The sequence below is a fragment of the Euprymna scolopes genome, chromosome 40 (assembly GCF_053919585.1).
Source record: "Euprymna scolopes isolate OS-2025 chromosome 40, ASM5391958v1, whole genome shotgun sequence".
In the NCBI taxonomy this organism is placed as follows: Eukaryota; Metazoa; Mollusca; class Cephalopoda; order Sepiida; family Sepiolidae; genus Euprymna; species Euprymna scolopes.
In genome coordinates, this window is record NC_136521.1 from 31,877,409 (window position 1) to 31,891,108 (window position 13,700).

The following is a 13,700-nucleotide window of genomic DNA, read 5'->3' on the forward strand; positions in this document are numbered from 1 at the left end:
CATGCGAATGTCTTGTTTTATTTCCAAACAAAAAGCAGTTTTCAACTATTCTGTCCAAGTCTATAAACAGAAGATACTGTTAAATTTAGCTTTAAAATCTTCTATAAGAAAAGCACGTTTCCTAAACTAAAGATCATTTGTTTTATTGAAAATAAAGTAAATAAATAAATCTTAATACTTGATTTTCTAAAAAGAACGTAATCGATTGAATGTTTTGTTGTACTGGAAACAAAACAGGTGTTGCTGAAACAGTTGTTTGCATTAGTAGATTGTTCAGTTCTTTTTTTTTTTTTTTGCAAATGAACAATTAATACTTATTTTATTTTTTAAAGAGAATGTCAACGATTTATTTTCTTCCACTATTTTGAATAGATACGATCATTCATGTAATTATTGGTAATGTCATGTTTTACAAAAAGAAAACAATCTTAATATTTCATTTGCAAAATGAACATATTCGAATTATTCTTCTGTTATAGCAGAAACCAAAATGGTCGTTTTAAATGGAAACTTAAACATATTTCTCTCTCTCTCTCTTTATCTCTTTCTTTCTTTCTCTCCCCCTCTGTCTTTCTTTATCCCCCCCTCTCTCTCTCTCTCTTCTGGAGCGGTAGAACAATCCCACCAATTTTCCAGTGATTTTGGCAATGAATCTGATGTAGGTCTTCCATTTCAGGTCAGAGGTAATGGTCAATCGCAGATGTTTGTTTCTCAGGAAGATAAGGGACACACCTACAATTAAAAGATGAGCTCTATCTTCTATTCTACAACTATACTCCCATTTTTACTGCCTGTTTAGTGCAGCATAGTGTGGAGTTTCTGGGATGCTTGAAATCCATTTGATCCAAAAACATACAAGGTGTCTCAAAAATGTACTCACACTTTAATGTTATTAACATTGTCTGGACAATAACGGTCATCAGTTTGAACATTTGTGAACATGATTCTTCAATTACATTTGTCTGCTGCTTTTGAAGCTATCCCATTTCACTATATTCATAGTAATCTGAAGTGGGAGTATATTTTTTGAGACACCCTGTTTATACATTTTGCTTTCGTTTGTGGTAGGTCACCCAACAAGACCACTTTATAATTATGGGCTGTTTTATCAGTGGACATAAAAACTTACTGACTGCGTCTTATCCAGAATGAACATTAATTCTGCAACATTTCAAGTGGTCTGACCTCCCAGCATGAACTCCTGTTTTAAAGAGGCAATTATTTATTTTATTCATTTATTTTTTTTTTTAAAGTGCCCAGCTGATTTCTTTGGTGGTCAAACCTCAAACCAGACATTTTTCCCATCACTAGCCTGTCGTCTGCAGCATCTATAAAACATTACACTTGTTTACAACTGAATATACGGCACAATCATGTTGACACACCAGTTCTCATCAGATCACTGAAGTTAAGCAACATTGAACCTGGCCAGTACCGGATGGGTGACCATTTGGGAAGACGAGGCACTGTATGTACCGCAAGGTAAAATACCAGGTTGAAAAACTGACGCAGTCTATCCTTCTCTTGATGGTAGATGGAACTCTCTTAAGCCATGGTAGGCACCCCATCTAGTGATGGCGTCACAATAAAAAATACTCTTGATAGCCTTTGCGAAGCATCAAGTATTCAGCTACTGAGCAGATTTAAATTACACTACAAACTCATGCAGTGAGTTTAATCTCGGCTGCGGCTGTGCTGGGTGATGATAGCTGAATAACAATGTAACTTTATGGATTCTTTTTAGATGTGGGTATTGCAGTTCTATAACTGGTAACGTCACTCGGTCCCATTTTTATCCTGGGTCTCAAAGATCAAGATATTCTTCTAATGATCCGGTCCGTGTTGATTTTGTGTTTGGAGTTTAGTTCTGTGCGGTCCACACTTCCAGGCTTTGCCTTCTCTCTTTGAGAAAGGGTTAGTTTATTGCTAATTGGTTGTGGTGCCCTCACCGGGGAATTCTGACAGGACTGCCTAGGTACTTTTGCGGATCAGATTGCCCTTCCTTGGGGGTGTTGACTTCTCAATCCCACTTTTTGACACTGATGTCTAAGTTCTTGCAATGTGAGAAAAGTAAACAATCCCACTTGACTTTAACCTTCGTAACTCGTGTGTAGATGTTCCGGTGCATGTAGGTTAGGTGCATCCTTTTTATTCAAACTTTTTTATACTAATGGTTCACCACTTAATAAGGCCAAAAGCCACTTGAGGATAAAGTGTTCATAAAATTTTTAGATTGATGATGGAACAGTACTATGAAAAACATGGAGAACTGTGATTAATTCACAGGACAACTCGATAGGTATTTGTTGACTCTGGACTTGAAAACGACTGTGTTGTAATTGGTATGTAAACATTCGAATGACCACTTAAGAATGATGGGCTATTTTATTACTGAACATAAAAACTTGCTGACCAAGGTATCTCTTCTCTAAATTGAATATTAATTCTACAAGATTCTGAGTTGTCTGATTTCCCAACATTAACTCTCGTATCCAAGAAGACATTATTTCAAAGATGGCAGCAAATTTCTTAAGTGTTTTTTTTTTTTTTTTTTCTCTGAGCTAAATATTTCTTCCATTGCAAGTCTGTCGTCTGCAGTAAGTTATTTAACCGATCTGTAATTGAATTTGGTTTATCTTCAAGTTTTTCTTTTTTACTTCTGGTTTCTATTGACCCTTCTACTTTACTATAATTGCCCTGGAAAATTCCTTTCTGATTGTTTACCAGTTTTAAAATATGCAAACGAACTTGGCTGTTTTTCAGAAAAAAAGAATATTTAAAAACTGGTAAACATTAGACAGAAGGGAGATTTCCAGGGCATTACACGTGGAGCGAAACAGTCAGCAGGAACCGGAAGTAACAAAAAAAAACATGTAGAGTTTGGGAATAACCTGAATTTGTTTACCTGTCTTGCACCGCATCAAAGTAAAACACAAGGTTAGTTTGTAATAGGGGATTCAACTTCCCTAAAAAAAAGAAAAAAAAAAAAAAGAGAAATTCTGGATAAGTGAAAGATTAATCATGACCGTGCTCAGTCAGTATTCCTCACCAATATTGCTTCAAATTGTGATAATCCAACCCTTATTCTGAAATGCTTCGATTAGTGATCTCTTAAGATTAACCAGAACAGATACGTTCATTCGGCCAGAAACTCCAGAAACTCTTCTTCTCATCAATAAATGTAAAGATTATTTTATTTATTATTTAATTAGAATTCATTATTGAGATTATTTATTAATTTATTGCGGACTATTATTCAACCTTGATAGCCCTTCAGGGTCCATGATGCAGTGGATAGACGTTGAATCTGTATGGTTCCAGGTGAGAATTGTCTGAAGATAGCGGTTTCAATCCTACCCAAAGCCGGCGAGAGGCTTACTTAGCCAAAACGTGGTGAGACGACAACAACTATGGATGGCAGTAATTACTAAGAATGCAGTTAAGAGATTCGGAGTTCCTATTCCGTCGCAGTTACCACCTGATGAAGGCCAGAGAAATAGTTGGCCGAAATGTCATGAAACAAGTCCACAAATAAATAAATAAATAAATAAATAATTTTATTTATTTTTTAACTTCTGTTCATTCCAAACAAGACATATTGTGACTTTGACGTAAAGGTCATTTGTGACCATGTCTACTAGGGTCTATATAAGGGGATGAGTGAGATGTCTGTTCACATTGCATTTAAACTTCTGCATGTTAGTACATTCAGGGAACAGGGAAGGAATTCCAAAGTCTGACAATCTGAGAGAAGAAACTATTAGAGTAGAATGCTTTCCAGTATCTAGGGACCTCTACAGTAATGGGGTGGGATTTTGTTGCCAAGCAGGTTTATCAGGTGTCAAGAGAGTACAAATGCAATGAGCTTATATTATTAGACATGGCTGATATTCAGGAGAGATGGTAAAACATTTTCATGAATAAATAATTTTATGGAATATTAGACCGAGTTTGTGCATAGGAGAGATGAAGAAAAATTGTTATTTTGGCCATCCATAACTACGAAATGATGCTTCATGAATAAGTACTTAAGGGATTACAAGGTTTTAATTTGTATTACTGTAGACTGACTGGTTGACATAACTTATTTTTAGTTTTTTTGTTTTTCGTTTATGTATTTATTTTTTTTTTCCGTTTCAAACCGTTTATTTCTAGCAAAAGGTCATACGGTTATTACTTGCTGGTTTGACCTGGTGACAATTGGATTCCCATGGATGGGCCACAAACACATTTGAATGATGAAATGGGGGTAAAAAGTAGTAAGATATTTTCAGAGGCTGTTTAGAAATATTTGAATCAAAACCATGAGTATTTTGCTTATATAATATAATTTTTTGTTTATATAATATATATCATTTTTCCAACTTCTCAGATAGCATGTTAGTATTTTTTTTATCTTGACTCTTGAACAGCAGATAAAAAAGAAATTATATCTTGGAAGTTTTTCTACCTTTAAAACTATATTAAAAAAATAACTTTTAATCCCAAATCTTTTGTTGAAAAACTATTTTACTTGTAAATCAATTCATCTATTGTAGTCAAAAATATTTGTGAAGACTCAAGTTGGATCTTTTCAAGAAAACAAAGAAAATATATCTATTAGATATATATTTAATATTGAAACATTTTAAGTCTACTAATTATTTAATAATATATCAGCGTTTTTTGTTTTTTTTTGCTTTGTGATTTTTTTCTTTTCTTGCTTAGATTTGTATTTTTTATAGAAATCTAAAAGCAAGAGTTTAATTTTTTTTTCTCCTTTTAAAAGTTGAAAAAAATAAGCTAGATATTTTATTTATTTTAATATGCAAAAATAATGTTACTGAAGTAAAAATATAGGTAATATTTCCTCGATTTGCATATTTAATTTTAATGAATATCACTTCTGATTCTATAAAAAGAAAATACCTTGTTTTTCATAGAAAACAAAAACATGTATAAAAGTATGTTCTTTGTATAATTGTTATTTAATATAGCAATAACTATTTCTAAACTCTTCAAAGTATAAAAATACTAGATTAAAATAAATATATAACTTCTATACTTATCGTTTTATAGCTTGACATTTGGTTAAACATTTTTTACAAAAATTTGACAAATTAAAAAAAAAAAAAAGGAAATTCAAAAAAAAATATTTGTAACGGATCAGGTTGAATCTTTTCAAAGGAGCAAAGGAAATATATATATCTTCATACCTATATATGTATACAAATGGAATTTAAATCAAACGTTTTCTTGGATGTTATCCAGAAACTTCCATTTCAAAGCGAGGCACCTTCTAACGGTAAGTACAAACGAATTCACACACACATACATTTGCTAGCACCCACAACAAATGAAAAGCAAAAGAAACAAAAATTGTATGGTAACATAAAACAAATTCATTAGGATCAAAGTGTAGTATTTGTTCTGATTCTACACTTCATATGTTCTGTCCTCGGTCAGTGAAAGAGAAATCCTTCTAAATTGAGGCAATTTAATTTTTTGTTTCAATTAGTGCACCCTTTTTGGGAACACAATTTATATTCCCACATTAAAACTTGACCTTGTGTCTAACTCTCCCTCCATAGAGAAGCAAGTAAATAGGGATTGGTTTCTAAGGAAAAATGAAAAAAAAAATTTCTGGAAAAAAAAAAAAAACAGAATTAATTTTTTTTTTTTTTTTTTAAATATATAGAAAGAAATATGTTAATGAGGAGGGGGGTGACATAAAAATTATTTTTGAGGATTTTTTTTTTTCTGCATTTTTAAAAATTTAATAACTTTTCCTTCTTCTTCCATCTAGCTTCAGGGGGAATTTCCAGGAACAAAACTTCTTTGCAAGGGTCTTCCATATGTGGAATACATTATTGCAGAACTGTTTCACTGCAGGTTACAACATAATCGTCTTCAAGTCCAATGTCAGCAAGCACTTGTTATAGAACCGTCTCATAAGTAATCAAAATAGTTTTATACATTGATCAATTTTTGAATTACAATCGTTCTATTCCATTATCTCTTATCAATGGAAGTCTGTTGGTTAACAACACAGACTGATGACCTGGGTTTCCCAAATTTGAATTCAGTTTGTTCTACAAAAATCACTTTCACTTTAGGATGTTAGCAACCTTCACAAGGTTCCTCACATAATTCCTGGTGTCTTTTTCGAAATATTCTAACTAGAAAAATATCAGAAACCAATGTCAAAAATAGAATCTTCAGATATAATGGTGACCTCTTATCCTCAAGTGGTTCTTGGCCTTGATAAATGGTGACCGAAGAGGAAATAAAATCAAACAAACCTAAACAAAATATTTTTAGGTATGGATGTAACTTATAGATAGTTTCATAGCGGCAATTGAATCGGCTGGTTGGACTGGCCGGCGGTTGAATCGGTCAAACTGACCAAAAATAGTTTGACATCAAAAATGCATTTTTGCTTCCATTTTCATTTTTCAAATGGTATCATGTCCATATTAAAGTTTCTCATTATTTAATTTCAGTTTGTTGTCAACTTGGATTATGATTATTCGTGATTTGAGAATTTCTAAAAGTGATTATGAAAATCTGCGAATCATTTAATCAAATGTGACTTAATAATAAAGATACTGCATGCTTATGATAACAGAAAAAGATTACATCTATTATACTAAATATGAGTTAATCAGCGACTTTTTCATATATACTTTAATCACACAAAATGCATGCTGAAAAATATATGAATTCTGGAATTGAGTTAAGATTGTAAAAAAAATTTTTTTTTTTTTTAAAAATCATTGTAATTTTAATAAATCAAACAGGCCTTTAATGGAATGTGTTCTTACTCATTTCTTACTCATTGCGTTTTTACTCCTTCGACATGCCCTCAACAAATCTGTCTAGCAGAAAAATTCCACCTCTTAACTGTAAGGGCCCTAGATGCAGAAAAGCTTCCCTTGGATTGGTAGATTTTGGAATTCCCTTCCTCTTTCCTGTTTCCTTGACTATGCTAAATGCAGAAATTTAAATTTAAATGCTCATCTTCTTCAGTAGACATGGTCCCAAATAGTGGCCCAATATCCATGTGGCAATATGTTTTGTTTCAGGTATATATATAAAAAAATAAGCCATCCATCTGTATCTTAGTTATCTATGTATTTCTCTCACCCTCTCCCATTCTGGGTTAATTCAACCAATCTAATATTTTTTAAATGTCTTTGTAAGCGTTTAGAAAAAGAGTGATTCTTTTCTTTAGCATTGGCATCTAATTTACATGTGTGTCTTTATACACCACAAACGGATATAAAGTACATGGAAAAATAAATCTCTACTTTTTTTTATTTATACAATAATTAGCCCAGGTGTTTCGAGGTGTGTATTGAGCAAAAAAAAAAAAAAAAAAAAAAGAGGTAGTAGGTAGGCAGGATCGAACCCGTACCGTGAAGGAGGAAAAGAATGTAAAAAAAAAAAAAAAAAAAAAAAAAAGTGACGTCTTTGCCGTTGCGTCCATCGCCAAACTGAAAGTGTCTGTTTAAATGTATGTATGTTTGTAGGTCTGCCTAAAACCTTCCTAAAACAGAGGTGGCGGATTTTCACGAGAGTGGTATTGTTTTGAAGCTCAACATCGAATATCGAAAAATTAGCCAAAAACAATTTCTTCGCCTTCACCTCACTGGGCACTTTAAAAAATATCAGTGAAAAAAGCGACCTTTCCTTGTAGAAAAGTGCCCAGTGAGACATACAAACACACATACATTTAAACAGACAGATATAATAGATTAGAAAAATACCTGTCTCAGATCTGATAAAATTAAATCTCCAAAGTGTTTTGCACCACTTTAATGTTCTTTTATTAAGATTAAAATCAATATATAAATTCAAAAATAGCTTTTACTTGGTTGGCTCTAGAGTTAAAGTAATTTGGAAAAAAATTAAGGGTTCTTCTAATCATTTAGTAGAACGAATTCATGTGAACTGACTTGTATGTTAAGATGAAAAATGAGTGTTTTACTAATAATATATATATATATATATATATATATATATATAAAGCTGAATGTCTGTGTGTGTGTCTGGTCACGAATAGGCTCCTATATGGTTGACTATTTTAAAAAACTGATTACATATAATGATAGAAAATGTATCGAGACACAGGAATGGGTATGTTTGATCTGGCAGAACGGTGGTTCATTAAAATTGTGGAGTCTGCGTTCGCGCCTGGTCCACAAAGTATGGCAATAAAAAATTTCAAAATGAAAAAAAAAAGTGTTTTTGATATAGATGTACATAAGAATACTTTGATGAGTATGTTTTAACTTAAATAGTGATGGTATAATAAAATTGTGGGGTCTGCGTTCGCGCATGGCTTCCATAGAATTGAAATAGGCACAAACTTTAATAAAGACTTTTCATATCTATCTGCGTGAGTATACTTTGATAATTATGTTTCCGTTTGAAGAAATATGGTATAATAAAATTATGGGGTGTTCGTTTGCACCTGACCTCCATAGAATGGAAATATGTCACAAAGTTTAACAAGGTTTTTTAATATAAATCGACAGAATATTGTGATAAGTGTTTCAGTGTGAACAGGTATGGTATAATAAATTATGGGGTTTATCTATTTTATTTTTACTTTCATCATATTTTGCTTTGGTTTTGATACTCCCAAGTTCAACCCAAATTTACAACCCTTCCTTTTCATAACCTATCATACTTTCATAAATCAGTCCATTTTCTGTAGGCTGTTTTTGAACGACGGGTACTTCTGCTAGTATATTATAAGTACATATCCAACCCTTCCATCATCCTAAAATTTGGTACTTGTACCGTTAAAATCCTGAATTTCTATAAATATTGGCTCTAGATCGCCCAGCAGCTAATGTAAACCAGAGCTCCCCATAAGGGTGTGTAAAAACCTGGAGGGACACAATTGAAAAACAAAGACGAAAAAAAACCCCACACATATTACGTAGAAAAGGAATCTTAAGCAAATGAGTCGGAACAAGAAGACGGGACAGATAAGTTCTCAACTGGTTGAGAATCCTTAAGCTATGGAAACAGTCATCTGGAAAGACAGTAATATGTAATCCCTGAAAAAAGAAATGGCGTCCAACTAGCAGTGTCAGAAATTTCGTGAAAACTATTGAATAATTCCACCCGCTATCTTTCGAAGCTTATAACTCCTCGAAAAATGTAATTCAAGCCCTAATTTTTTTTCAATTAAAGGAGCAAGGACCAAGGTTTCATTAAAAAAAAAACAAACAAAAAAAAACGTGTATTTTTTTTTTAAAAAAAGGTTTTAAACTTCGGACTTTACAGGTAAATTTCTAAAAAAAACACTACTTTTTTTGTTTTAAATTTGAATATATGATTTATTGATCTTTTATCTTCAATTTGTGATATATAAATCTTTGGTACATAAATTAATTATTTACTTTTTAATAGACATTTCAAAATTGGGGGAGCGTGAATTAAAAAAAAAAACGTTTGTCTAAAATATTATATTCAGTTTATTGGAAAGAGCATAAAATGTCACATTGACCCTGAAAATATCGTAAAAATTGAATCAATAGAAAAATTTTGATAGATTTTTAAAGTTTAAAAATTGAAAAATACTGAACTCGTAAAATTCAATTAATTTCATTACTATTTTTAAAAAAATATTTCTATTACTTTTTATACAACTTTAATAGTTTATTTTGGAAGTATAATCCATAAAGAAAATAAACAACCCACTTTTAAAAGAGAAATCACGAGTTTTTTTATATTTTATTTGCAGTATCGTGTTAGGGGTGTCAAAAATTCCTACAAAAATTCTGATACACCTAGCGTCCAACCCCAGAACAAAAAAAGTTGCAACAGGAATAAATATAAATGTGGAAAAATAATTTTGGTTGTCTGAGTTGTCAAGGTATAAAATGACTTACATTTTCAGAAGTGCGTTTGGTTCCGACGAAAAAGATATGTCCTTCTCTCTCAAACAGACATTGGTTCTATTTGTCTCGTTTGTTGAACTATTGTTGAAGGTATCTATATCTGTTTATTATGTGTTAAAAATGTACACACATACACACAATGAACATTACATAGACGACTATATGACATGTACACGGTTTGGTTCCCTCGTTTATATATACCTGTTTTATATACACTTGTTATACACCCTTCTATGTCATACAGAACCCTCCCGTATACAACAATATACTGAGCGCTTATCAAGTTGATCGGCCAATGAAAAATTGATAACAAACATACCCACCCAATAAAAATTTAAAAAGACGATTTTTAATAAATAATGAGAAAAAAAAATTTAGTTTTAATCACACACAAATTTAATCAGTTTAAAAAAGAAATGGAAGACAAACACGAAATTATCGACTTTATATAAAACTAGCCTGGGTGCCCGGCGTTTCCCGGGTGTTTGGAGGTGTGTGTTGAGCAAAAAAAAAAAATATAGGAGTAGTAAGCAAGCTCGAACCCGTATCACACCAGAGGAAAAAGAGGTGAAAAAAAAAAAAGAAAAAAATTGCCTTACCGATGTGCCCACCGTGGTTGTGACGTCACGTGTGCTCGAAATAACGCGTTTTATACAACGTCGTGGGAGCAAGGGTTGAATGACTTGCAAAAAATGTCAGCATCCCCCCCCGACCCTCCCTGTACAAACGTTGAGGGTCAAGGAATTAATGTTTTTAGCCAATTTTTCGATATTTGTTGCCCGAAGGGTCGAGCTTCAAAATGATACTGATCTCGTGAAAATCTATCACCTCTGTCAAAAGTTTCAGGCAGACATACATACATAGATTTAAACAGATTTTTGCCCTTTATATTATAGACTAGCGGAGGTACCTGGCGTTGCCCGGGTGTTTGTAGGTGTGTGTGTGTGTGTTGGGGGGGGGTTAAAGCAGAACAAAAAGGAAATTCAACCCTGTTTAAATATTTAAAAAAATGATGTTTAACTTTTTAAAAAAAAATAAAACAAAAAAAAGCGATTTTAATAAATGGAAAAAAAAAATCTTTTGTAGGTGTAAAAGAAAAGGTGGATGGGGTGGGGGCGTAGTGGCAGGCTGGACGCTACGGGCCGTAGGTCAAGAACCGCGCTTTAGTTTCACCAGTTTCGCTTTTATACGAAAAAGCCGAATCAACACAAGAGGGGCCGAAATAGCAAGAATTGTGTAAAACTCAATGTAAATAAATCTAGCTGCGACGCGCTAGCAGTATCAGAATTTTCAGTCGAGTCGCCATAAGAAACATTTGTTTGAATAGACACCTATCCGTCTATCAGATTATAACAATATGAAAACGTAATTTAAACCCGTAAATTTTATTTCAATAAAACGAGCAAAGACCAAATTTTAATATAATAAAAGCTTTAATAGAGAAATAAACAATTTTATTTATTTTTCCTTGGATTTCTTCACTTAACATTTCACGGAATGTCGAACAAATAACACTAGTTGAATCTTACGATATTTATTTTAACTGGCAAAATATCACTGACCTGGTCCATGAGTAAGATATGCTTTCTTTTAATCTTCCTGTATGAGAATTTATTCATATTTATGTATTATAATCCATGTATTTTTTACATGGAAGGATTTTTCCAACACATATCACGACAACTCGTGTCTTTAAAGAAAGTTTAAAGAAACCGGATGTTAAGATTCTCACTTTGTTATCTACGGAAGCCTATAAGTGTAAAAAAAACACTAATTCCGAAACGTTAGTAATCTCGATATGGGATTATATTCCTCCAAATTTTCCACTTTTAAAGGTTTTCGGGGGCGCTGAAAACGGAAATAACCATTTATATATACGGCAAACTAAACTAGTAGTTTCCAAGATAAGAAATTTTACAAATGGTCACAAAGCGGGGGGTCACTTTTCTATAATGATGTGACGTCAAATGGGCACCCACTTTATGGCCACATTGCGGGTTTGTTTTGCAACATTGTTGCATTAAATAAAGACACTAAAATATTATTCAGTTAGGTAGAAAAGTAACTTATCTTGCCTTTGATAACATTTATTTGCTATATTTTTGTTTTTAGACCACTTTCTTTTTAATCTATGTGTACAGACAGAGACAGTAATAATACAAACGTAGTAACTTTTACTTTATCGCCGAAACATTTTCGGTGATAAAGTGTAGAAATTACCTGAAAAATTAATGTTTTTTACTCAAATAAAGTTTAAAAAGTCAAAATAAAATTTAAATACAACTTTCTCATCAGTTACAGAAAGTAAAAAAATACGTGTAGTAAAAAAAAAAAACTCACCATTATTCCAATAAAATTCTTTAAAGACAAGTAAATAAGTCTGATTAAAAGAATGCTTATGGTTTTCCTGTCCGACTTATAAATACCAAAGGGAGATAACTTATCGTCCTTTTTTTTTAATGTTGGCGCGTTTACGCTATCGTACATGAAAACTGGGATCTTTTATTTTTGGATTTACACGGATTACGGAATAACGAGCATATGAAATGTGATTTTTTTTTTTTTAATATCTTAAAGAAATACCTGAATTTTTTATTTATTATACTATAAATCTGCATTATGGGGTATCGTCTTTTTTTTTTTTTTTATATCGAAAAAAAGGAAACCAGGAATTAAATATAAAAATATACACTGACCGAAAAATATTGACTGGAAAATTCTAAACAAAAATTAAGCTTCCACTTAAAAAAACAAAAAAAAAACACGTGGTTATCGAAAAAAGAAGGATTTACATTTTGGACTTTACCGGTAAATTTACAGATAAGTGTTCTTTTTTTTTTGTTTTAAATTTGAGTATTTTATTTATTGATGTTTTATCTTCAATTTGTGATATATAAAACATGTGAACCAAAATTAATTATTAAAATTCTCATAGACATTTCAAAATGGGGGGGGTGAATTTATACAACAACGTTTGTCTAAAATATTATATTCAGTTTATCGGAAAGAGCATAAAATTTTACATTCACCCTGAAAAAAATGTAAAAATTGAACGAATAGGAAAATTTTGATAGATTTTTAAAGTTTAAAAATTGAAAAATATTCATCTCATAAAAATCAATTGATTTCACTATGTAACAAAATGGCTGCCTGAGCGCACGCACACACTTTGTAAACACTGTTTTTTAAAAAATGAAAAATAATATTTCTATTATTTTTTAAACAACTTAAATAGTTTATTTTGGAAGTATATTCTATAAAGAAAATAAATAACCCACTTTAGAAAGAGAAATTACGAGTTTTCTATATTTTATTCGCAGTTTTCTGTTAGGGGTGTCAAAAATTCCTACAAAAATTCTGATACACCTAGCGACGCGCGTTCGCAATTCGTACATGTTATGGTCTACACGGTATATAAGAAGTTCTAAGCGATAGTAACTCTCCAAGAACCCCGGCAAAAAAAGCCTTTCTTGGACATACAAAAACTCTTGTATGCGTTTTGCATTTTATATATATATAGACTAGCGGGGGTACCCGGCGTTGCCCGGGTGTTTGTAGGTGTGTGTGTGTGTTAGAGGGAGGGAGGAGTAAGCAGAACAAAAAGGAAACTTTGTTTGAATATAAAAAAACGATGCTAAACTTAAAAAAATTATCCCCCCCCCCAAAAAAAAATGGGAAAAAAAATATTTGTAGGTGCAAAAGAAAAAAAAGGGGGGGGGTTGGTGGCAGATAGGCTCGAACCCGGAGCCTTGAGGCCAATAGGCTGACAACATACACCTGCACTACAGCGACGGAAACAATATA

The 13,700-nt window shown here is 32.2% G+C and overlaps 1 protein-coding gene and 1 pseudogene across 1 annotated transcript in view; both read left to right on the forward strand.

Moving 5' to 3' along the window:
- Nucleotides 1-13,700, forward strand: part of LOC145265650 (pleckstrin homology domain-containing family F member 2-like) — a 219,959-nt gene that overhangs the window by 59,821 nt on the left and 146,438 nt on the right. The window lies entirely within an intron of this gene.
- LOC145265804 (5S ribosomal RNA) lies at nucleotides 1,359-1,475 on the forward strand (annotated as a pseudogene).